The 11123-nt window shown below is 37.1% G+C and overlaps 1 non-coding gene across 1 annotated transcript; it reads right to left on the reverse strand.

Annotated features, from left to right (window-relative positions):
* Positions 1-9887: 9887 nt before the first annotated feature.
* Positions 9888-9960, reverse strand: TRNAK-UUU (transfer RNA lysine (anticodon UUU)). Its single transcript has one exon. It is a non-coding gene; the product is annotated as a tRNA-Lys (tRNA).
* Positions 9961-11123: the final 1163 nt, after the last annotated feature.

Consider the following 11123-nt stretch of genomic DNA (forward strand, 5'->3'; position numbering starts at 1 on the left):
AGTTTGGAATAAGTTCCATTGCGTGCGAGTGGGAGATGTTGGAATTAATTGGATATGGATCCAATTAGGCCCGCCCGAAATGGAACGGGCCCAAACCCAATTAGAATTAGGGTTAGGTTATCTATTTATTCAGTATAAATAGAAACCCTAACCAACAATAATTCTAAGAGAATAAGGAATTAGGTTTTAGAGTTACAGTATCTCAAAAACGCAGAAAAGAGTATTTTTCTCTCCTACTTCCTCCTTTTGGCCGCCGCCCCCTCTCTCTCTTTGGGATTCGTCGTCGCTTTAGTTCATGAACCAATTGTCTTCCTCTCCCAATTCTATTGGCGTGGTTGAAGGCTTGACCGGTGATACTAGATCGGGTGATTGATCCGAAATCCTTCCGCTGCAAATCAAGAACGGGATCTACGCTACAAGAGGTAACCCGTAAACTCATTTACTTATTCGGATAAGTATATATGTTGTGAATATATGCTTATCCCAACACTAACTATTTAGGTAAGGGGATATTGTGAAGGTACGACCAAAATTATGTCTTCCAAAATTAAAACTTTATTACCTAGAATATTTTTTTAGTTACAATTTTTGGATCGATTGTTGTAGAAGTTTCAAACTTGCATCCTTTTTCTTCTTTTTGCATTAAATTGTAATATGATCTAATTACAATTTCAAAGCAAAAAAAAATAGGGATAAGTTATAAAACGTTCTCATTAAAGAGTAAATTTACTTTTAACATTGACAAATTGATTTAATTAAAGAGCAAATTTACCTCAAACCGTATTCTCGATCATGAATCTTGACATCTACATTTTATATGTACATCATTTTATCATACATTGGTAACAGAATATAAACACATGAATAGACGTGAATGTTAAAAAAATTATACTGTATTTTATACGAGCTGTACAAATAAAATTCAAATATTTCGTTGAATTTGAAAATATTAATTTTTAATTCTATTATTAAATCATAATAAATGTTAAATCTTTTTAAATACTGACATGCAACTTGTGCAAAGTAAGAAATAAAACATATGTATTTTATAATGATGTTTGAAATTGACTCAACTTATCAATGTTAAGGATAAAATTACTTTTAATTGTCAACGTTAAGGTTAAAAATTGGACAATTTAAGATGTTTGAAGTAAAATTACTCCTGATTATCAACGTTATTAGTCTTTTTGCACCTTATCACAAAATAATATAAAAAGGAAAAAGTAAAAATTAGTATTTATGAGGTTGGTTCAATTTATGAAGTAGTTACGAAGTTGACATGTTGGTTTTTTTTAGAAATAATACATCAAACTGTTTTTCCGGTCAGTAATCATATTATCTGAAAGAAAATAGGCAAACGTTTGGCAGCGGAAATATAAAAATTTTAACATTTTTCCATTAACCCAAGATCCGTTAATCGTTATTTCATATAAAGAGGGATAGAAGGAAATACCTTTTGATGTTCTGTCTACCGTTGCTATCGAAGTGCCCACAACTCTTACTTCGAGTTCCCGAGCACAAGACAAAAACACAATCCAAAACCAAGTTAGAATTCAACCGTATGAAAGCAATCAAGAATAGATTGTCTCTAATTAATCAACACAAGATCAAGGAATAGAGAAAGAGATTAATAATCAATTGAAACGGAAGGAAGCGGTGAATGATCTCGTCCTCAACAGGGGGTCGAAATTTTCTCTCTTCGGTAGACAATGTCTTCGCCGAAATTTACATATAAGGGGTTATATATACTCTCTTGTATCTAAACCCTAGTTAGATAGAATTAGGTTACTGAATAAGAATTTAATTCAGAATATAATTCTTATTTATTATCTATAATTATATCTAAATATAAAGATAATAATAATAACCTTTTAGGATAATAATAGGAGCAATTTAATCTCATTAAACCTCCTAACTTATTTATCCTTTAATTAATTTAATTCACAATCATAATCTAAATAGGATTGCTTAAAATCAAATTAATTTCTTTATGTATTTTACATACATAAAAATCGCCCCCCTTAAGTACTGGGCCTTAGTGGACTCAGTTGGGCTTCCATCAATTAATTAACATCTTTTTCTCTTTTGGGCTCCAAGTCTTATGTGTGACCCATTAGGTTCTTATTGCTTCTAGCCGTATGCAACCATTAAATTAATTTTCTCAGAATTACATTTAATCTTTGCATAACGGAATGAGTACGCGAAATGTGATTAGCAAATCCGAAACATTCCCCTAGAGCTATAAGAAGACAGGTTGATTCCATCGTTGACCTTTCCGTATTAGTTACAGTATAATTCGATCCTTTATCAACTACATCCTTGAACTGAATCTTATGACTATGGATAATGTTAATTCACATATAGCGAGATGTTCGTTTTACTTGTACAGGCCGAGTTAACTCCAATTAGATAGGCTAAGTGAAATCTACATTTCAAGTCTTAAGCTATCACCTTGCAAGGATTTAGAGTCAAGTCTTCCACAAGCGATCCTTGGACGTATCTCCCATTTATCGGGAGGGACAAATGCTCAATCTAATGTATAACTATCCTGCAATTACTTCCTGTGATACCCAACGTCTACCGTTCACACCCCAGAGTCATCTCTGTTATGGATCGTGTTACAATAGGATCAAAGCATCATATTCCATAATCCAGAATCACTAATTAACATTCCTTTGAGTCTGAGGATTACTTATACCTATTAATACCAATGAGATGAACAGGTGACAAGGATAAATCTACCCATCCTGTTATCTCAAGTCGGGTCCCCAATCCTAATAAACTCCCTTTCATTGGATCCATGTAACTGTCCAGATATCTGCATATCTGAAGCTTGTGAGATCAACTCTCTGTTTCGACAGAAGACATTATTACATGCAAGTCTCAACACTGATATGTCAATCCTATTTCTAAACATATTACTTGATTTGGGGTGGTTTTAAGTTTTTTAATTTATTATAAAGTTTCGTCTCACTTCATGCTTGTATGAACACTTTATAATCACTTTAAACAAACTTAGGGATTTCCTTTTATTAGACTTATTTAGTTCTTAAAAGAGGGTGCCTTTATATAGTTTATGAAACCATATCTATTTAAAACAAATGATGTAAAGAACACTTCATTTACATTAAGTTTATATCCTAGAACAATTGTCTATAGGACACTAAACCCCAACATTATCTACATTTTATATGTGCGTTATTTTATCACCTATTAGTAATATATAAATAAATGTAAAAAGAATATGAAATCTTTTTAACAAACTGATATGCAATTTGTACATAATAAGAAATAAATATATGTATTTTATAACAATATATGAAATTAAACTAACTTATCTAATTTTTATTTTTATTTTTGATGAAAATGCGTACATCATTTCATAGATAAGAACATCAAGTACAATAAGAAAAGTAAGGAATAAAACCTTACATAAGTACAAGCTATGTCTAGTACATAATCCACAAGGGTAAGAAAATGACTACAAAGAGCAAAATAAACCATTAAAGGTACAAATAAAACAAACAACAGATGAAACATATACTTCTTGGAACTCCAAATTTGCAGAGAAGCATCTGTAATCCAATCTTCAACATTTAAACCCTTTTGAATCTTCGATCTGGGTCATTTCTTTTGCAACCACGTAGATGTAATGATCTATGAATAAGATCTATTATTTCTACTCTTGCTAAATCAGAAAATGTTACAAATGAAAAGATAATAAACAACAAATGCAATTCAAGCGAAATAAGAGATTCGGTGAAATATATGCAATCCAACTACAATTTATTGAACAAAGAAGGAGAAAAATAAAACAACGGAATGGTGTAAGGAGGAAAAAGGAAGATAGTCTTCCTTGTTCCTCCTCAGATAGAAGACTGCAACCTGAAAAAGAAGAAAATCCAATCAACAGGAAGATGAATTGATGAAAATTGAGGAGAAGAATGAGCAGTTTCATTTTTTTTTAGAGAGAGCAAAACGGTTTTTGTTTGTGTATTAGTGTTGTTTATTCTCTAACTTTTTTTTTGAAAGAATGAAAGAATATTATTAAAGATTAGAAAGAAGGGAATCACTTATGAACGGGGGTGGCACAGACCACCACACCCCGCATTCAGACCTAGAAACAGTCGCTCGTGCCAGAACATGGGCGGGCTGATTCGCTGAATGTCTCACATAAACTACACTACATTGCATTATCTCTCCCAACAGAGATTTACAGCCACAAATAATATTTCCCAACATAGAAACAGCAGACGACTCCTCATTGGCAGCTCTCACTAGCGTAAGGCAATCTGATTCGACAACCATATTAGACCAGTTCTGGCTCTTGATCCAGCTTAGCACCTCACAAAACGCTAAAGCTTCAGCGATCAAACCGTCTACTGTCCCGTGCATGAGTCCGCAGCTGCCAGCGACAAAGCTCCCCGTATCGTCCCTGGCGACCATCCCGTACCCAATGCGCTACTGAGCCAAGGACGTAGCCGCATCGAAGTTTATTTTTACAAAGTTTGGAGTAGGCGGCTGCCACCTCGTGTGAAGCATCGGAACAACAGACATCGAAGGCTGAGGGAGCATTATTTGGGCTTGTTTCTAGCTAGATAGGAACGCGGTAGCTTCACTTACTCGGTTCGCAGCAGGCATCTCCTTGCGGTTCCAAACCCATTCATTTCGACTCATCCAAATTGCCCAACACGCCATTGCTGCAGATTCAACATAACGGATATCAGTAGATTCCTGTATTGAAGCCTAGAAATTGCAGAAATCAGAGGCAAGGCTGCTGCAATCCCCAACTGACGAGTGGTGCCAAACTTCCTTCGCTTTGACGCACCCGACTAGTACGTGGTAGGCGTCTTCAACCTTGTCAGGACAATGAGGACAATTCATATCAATCTTCACACCTCTACCCCGCAACGCAACCAATGTTGGTAGACACTCGGATAACACCCTCCATAGCAGGTTTTTGACTTTAGGGGGGATAGCCAAATTCCATAGACCATTACAGTCCCACCACCTGGATGTCACCTTATTCATTATCGGATAGGCATAGAGGTGGGAATAACCACTCTTTACGTTGTATGAACCGAATTTTTCCAAACTCCAGTGCCACACATCCTTAGCCCTTACCAACGGAATCAGAACCTGCATAATCAAACAAACATCCCTACCAGAGAAGATGTCGCTTAGGATATCCTCATCCCATTTCCCTGTATCAGCACTTCTAAGACTTGATACATTGGTGGTACTCAGCTCGGCAGCATAGGTCGTTGTAACGTACGGGTTTGGGTCCGGGAGCAAGGGAGAGTTCCAGATCCTCGTTTGTTCTCCTGAACCAATTAATCTGCGTGACCCTGATAGGAGTAGCGGCCTTGCCGCTAGGATACTTTGCCACACATAACTCGGGTTATTGCTGATCTTTGCTTTAAACATGTCACATTTTGGGAAATACAGAGCCTTATATACCCGTGCTACCAGTGAGTCAGGGCATTAGAGAAGGTTCCAGCCTTGCTTTGCAAGCAATGCTAAGTTGAATTGGTGCAGCTTCATGAAACCCATACCGCCGAATTTCTTCGGAGTGCACAACCTATCCCATGATTGCTAGTGCAGCCCCCTACGGCCTTGATTGCTCGTTCCCCACCAAAATGAATTCATTATTTTCTCCAAATCAGAAAATAGGAGCCGAGGGAGTAAAAAGATACCCATTACATAAGTCGGTAGAGCTTGAAGCACAGATTTTAGCAATACATCTTTCCTAGCTCTAGAGAGGAAGCGTGCTTTCCAGCTATGTAGCCTCTTAGAGAAGACCTCTTCGAGGTAAGAAAAAACCTGGGACTTGTTGCGCCCAATAAGAGACGGGAGGCCAAGATACTTATCCGGAACCGAAATCATAGAGACACCAAGGATGGCTGACAGAGTCTCCCTTCTTTCTGCTGAGCAATTCTTACTAAAGGAGATGGAGGACTTATTAAAGTTTATCTGTTGCCCTGAAGCTTTTTCATAATTTTGTAGCCCCTCTTTAATTGCTTCACACTCATCAGCAGTGGCCCTGAAAAATAGATAGCTATCATCAGTAAAAAAACATGTGAGATATCAGCGGATCTTGTCGAGCAACTCGACACCCATGTATAATGCCCCTTGATTCCAGAGAAGACAGATAAGCAGAGAGTCCTTCAGCACAGAGTAAAAACAGGTAAGGGTAAATAGGGTCTCCCTGTCGTAGACCCCTTTGTGGCATAATAGGCCCAATCTTGTGGTTCCCATGCACAATATGGTATCTAGCTTTTGTGACACATTGCATAACCAGAGCTATCCATTTCTCAGCAAACCCCAGCTTTCTCATAATACCAGCAAGAAATAGCCACTCCACTCTATCATAAGCCTTGGACATGTCCAGCTTTAGTGACGTATAACCAATATCCCTTTGGGTTTTTCTATGAAGCCAATGATTGACTTCAAAAGCAAGAATTACGTTGTTAGTGATAAGCCTGCCTGGCACAAATGCACTCTGATTCGGGGAAATAACACAGTGAAGGACTGTTTTGAGTCTATTAGTTATCATCTTAGCCATAACTTTGTAGATCATATTACACAAAGCTATGGGTCTTAAATCAGCTGCTTGAACAGGTTTTGACTTCTTTGGGATCAAGACTAAGGTGGTGTCATGAATTTCTGGTGGGAAATTACCCGAATTTAGCCAATTAAGACAAGGATAAGTTACCTCATAACCGACAACATCCCAATAACACTGATAGAAGCACGGATTGAAGCCATCCGGGCCAGGGCTGTTGTCAGGATGCATACTAAACACAGTCGTCTTCACCTCCTCAGCACAGAAAGGAAGTAACAAGTCTTCATTCATGTCTGGCATTATTTTTGGGGAGACACAGTCCAGTATGCTCTCATCCTCAGTGACACCAGCTGTAAAAATCTCAGTGTAATAATTGAACAACAACATGTCCAGGCCAGTATCCTAGTCATGCCAGATACTCGTACCATCCTTAAGCTTCTATATATTATTTTTCTTTCGTCTACTCGATGCCACCGCATGGAAGTATTTGGAGTTCAAGTCCGCAACCTGCAACCATAATTGTCATGACCTTTGCTTCTAGTAAATCTCCTGTTGCCGAAGCAAATCCTCAAGTTTTCGCCTAGCTGACAAAAACTCTACATATGCTTGACTGTTGTTCGCCTTCTTCCATTTATGAATTTAAGCCCTACACGCCCTAATTTTCCTGCTGAATTGCTTGCGCAGGTTATCCCCTGAGCTCAGCAACGATTCACTACAAGCTTGTAACCGAGTTAACAATTCAGTCGGTTTAGTCGCTCTCCAAGCCGAGATAACGGTCTCCTTGAACCCCTCCTCCCATCGCTATGATGACTCAAAATAGAAGCGGCTGTTCCGCGTACTGCTGGCATCCGCAACCGAGAGGAAAAGGGCGGCATGATCCGAGCTAGCCGCATCTTCATGTTGGAGCATAGCCTCGGGAAATCTCGCAAGCCAAGCAGCAGTTGTGAAACCCCAGTCGAGTTTCTATTTGACACATCTATCAGTGCCCCGGCTTTTCTCCCAGGTAAATCTATGACCTAAAGTTTTCACTTCCACCAAGCCACAAACGTCAATGGTTTCACGAAACCCCCTCAGTAGAGATAACAGATGTCTTTGATCCCCTACTTGTCCGATTGCAATAACATATCATTAAAGTCTCCAACTATAACCCAAGGTAACTGATACTAATTAGCAAGAGATTTTAACAACTGCCAAGACTCATTACGACGGCTCCTTTCCAGGAAACCATAATATCCAGTTAATCGATACTCCGGAAAACCTGACACAGTAACTCTGATATCAACAAAATTTGAGGAAAAGCCAAGTAAATGAGTAGAATCAGGGACCTTCCACAAAAGTGCTAAGCCACCACCACGGTTTATAGGATCAACATAAAAGAGACTAGCATAGCTAAACTTTCATTTTATTGCTTCAATCTTACCAAGATTACATTTTGTCTCAATAAGAAAAATAAAATCAGGGCGAAAATTGGACACAAAATCCACTAACATATGAACTGTCCAAGTATTGCCCATTCCCCGGCAGTTCCAACTTAAAACGCTCATTGATACTTACAGGTCTGATCCCCAGAGCCTGCTTGATTATTGTCTGACACATTGGTACCCTTTGGAACGCCCTCCTGGCGTCTCCTTTTAGCCTCAGTTATCACAACCCCTTCAGAATCCATCTGCTCGCTATCCATTGCTACATCCGCTGTCTGAGTTTCAGTACTCTGATTTGTGCTGCTATCCGCACAGCTAACAAGAATTTAGATGGCGGATGCAATGTAGAGCGGCGGTTCTGAACCTTCATCCATGGTCCATAAGCTTTAATAGCTTTATTCGGTTCAGAGAGCTCCAGAAGATCGACACAAAATTTGTCTGCATGTCCTATCTTGCCACAATAGTAACAGAAGGTAGGCAAGCGTTCATATTTGAACTGCACCTAGGAAAACCCCTCCCATTGCTTCCCAATCTTCATCTTTCTCTTCAGTGGCTTCGACACATCCATTAGTACCCGTATCCGCATATAGGTCCTACATGTTCCGCTGAAATTATTAGCATCAGCAGCCACAAAATGTCCCACAAAGTTACCAATGCTCTCAGCCACACGAGCAGACATGAAGCCCACAGGTAAATCAAACACCTGAATCTAGAACTCAGTCGCAACCAACGGCATATTGTTTGGACAGTCATCTCCTTCCAGACAGTTTAGAATCAGCAAGTGTTGTTCATAGGTCCAAGGGCCCCCTTGAATCACACGGTCCCATTCTAGGGGATGATAAAAATCAAAACGGAATCTATTTATCCCTAGTTCCTCAATAAACATACCTTTGGAAAGCTGCCACAACTCGGCAAATGTGTGTTTCATCATCGGAGTGCGGAAACTGCGATCAGTAAGCAAACGACCGACTAAACTCCAGGCATTTGGTCTTTGTTGCACCGCTACATCATCGACTGACACCTCAAGACACAGAGATCCTTCTTCTTCCAGCGTAACATGATTCTAGAAGGTTGCTTTAAGATCCATGGAATCAAGTTAGTGGATTCTTTGGATATTAGGGAGAGAGAGGGCTGAAGAGCGCCGCAGGCGGGAGGGAAATCGATGGGAAAGAGCAGAAAAAGCAAGGAAATCTAGGGTTCACTCGCTAATAGCGAGACACAACCGCTCGTCAATAGCGAGACACGAGGAGGGTTCAACTGATAGTTATTCTCTAACTTATTATTTTGTCACATCTAAAATTATTTTTAGGGGTCAATATTAGGAGTATTTTTTGTACGTTATAGTAAAATAATATAAAAAAAATGGAAAATTAAAAACTTAGGCCTTGTTTGATAAAGCACTTAATTGCTTAAATTAAAATGTTAAGCACTTATTTAATTTAAGTGCGTTTGATAACCATTGTTTTTTCTCCACTTAAATTAGTTAATTAAGTTAAAAATCACTTATTTTGATAAGTCAAAATATTTAACTTATCATTTTAAGTTAAACATTATCAACTCATACATTTTTAAAAATTAAATCATTCAATAAGTTCAGCACTTATAATATTCAGCACTTAAAATTCAGTACTTATTTTTTCAGCACTTAATTTTCAGTTTTATCAAACAGCACCTTAGTATTTATGGAGTTGGCTTTTTCTGCAAAAAGAAAAAAAGGGGGGAAATAATATAAAAAGGAAAAGTAAAAAGTAAAAACGTAGTAGTATTTATGAAGTTGGTTTTAAAATACGGAAAAATCAAAATAATATAAAAGGGGAAAAGTAAAAATTACCATATAACTCCGTCTGTGGGAATCGAACCCACAAATAATATAAAAGGGGAAAGTAAAAATTACCATATAACGCCGTCTATGGGAATCAAACCCACGACCACATGGTTAAAAACCATGCGCTCTACCAGCTGAGCTAAGATGGCTTGGCATAGAATGAAATTTACCAACCCTTAACAATGATAGCAAAGTCAAAGATCTTGGAAAATATGCTAATTTGAGGAAATACATCCCACAATTAAATTCATCATCCATTTTATGGTTTTCACTGTGTCTATTTAAAGTCTCGTTTGGTTTACCTACTGTTTGTTGTTTACTGTTGGAAAAAAATTGATTTTTCCAAAAAAACAAATATCCCATACCTTTATAAAAAAAAAACTACTTTTTAGATATAAAAGGCAAACAATATGTGTCTAATCAAATACTTACAGTTCTCCCTTTTATAAAAAGACAATCAGGAGGAGAAAATTAAGTAACCAAACACTCCCTAAATTGAATAAGATATCAACATATTAAGGCTCGTTTGGTTCACGGAATAGAAAGGGAATAGAATAGGAATAGCTATTCCCACCTTTGGTTAAATTTTTTTTTTTTTGTGGAATAGCTATTCAATAAAATCTTTATTCCTTATTTTTGTGGAATAACTATTTTTCTATTTATCCGAGAAATATCTATTCCTAATGATGTATTTTTGTAATTTACAAATCTACCCTCCACTAAATCCCTAATCTTCTCTCTAGCCAATTTCTTAAATCTTTTAATTTTGAAAAATCTATAATTTATATGTTAAAAAACGTGAAAAATGGAAAAACATTTAAAAAAATGTAAAATTATGAAATACAAAAAACGTGAAAACGTTATAACACACGAAAATATGAAAAAAAAACGCGAAAACATTAAAAACGTGAACAAATACGAAAAGTGTGAAAACGCAAAAAATGCAAACACACGAAAAAAACACAAAACAGGAATAACACGCAAAAATGACAAAACACGAAAAATACAAAAACGTGAAAAATAATACAAAAAATGTGAAAAACACGAAATATGCTAAAACACAAAAATATGACAAAATGTGAAAAACGCAAACAAAATACGAAAACGTGAGAAAACGCAAAAAACACGAACACGTGAAAATACGAAAACCATGAAAAGAACGTGAATAACACGAAAAAATAATAAAATATGAAAAATACAAAAACACAAAAAGCACGAAAATGTGAAAATGTGAAAACGAGGACAAACCCGAAAAATAAAAACGTGAAAACGCGAAAAAACACAATTACGTGAATAACACGAAAACATGACA

This window comes from Euphorbia lathyris, chromosome 4 (assembly GCF_963576675.1).
Source record: "Euphorbia lathyris chromosome 4, ddEupLath1.1, whole genome shotgun sequence".
Lineage (NCBI taxonomy): Eukaryota > Viridiplantae > Streptophyta > Magnoliopsida > Malpighiales > Euphorbiaceae > Euphorbia > Euphorbia lathyris.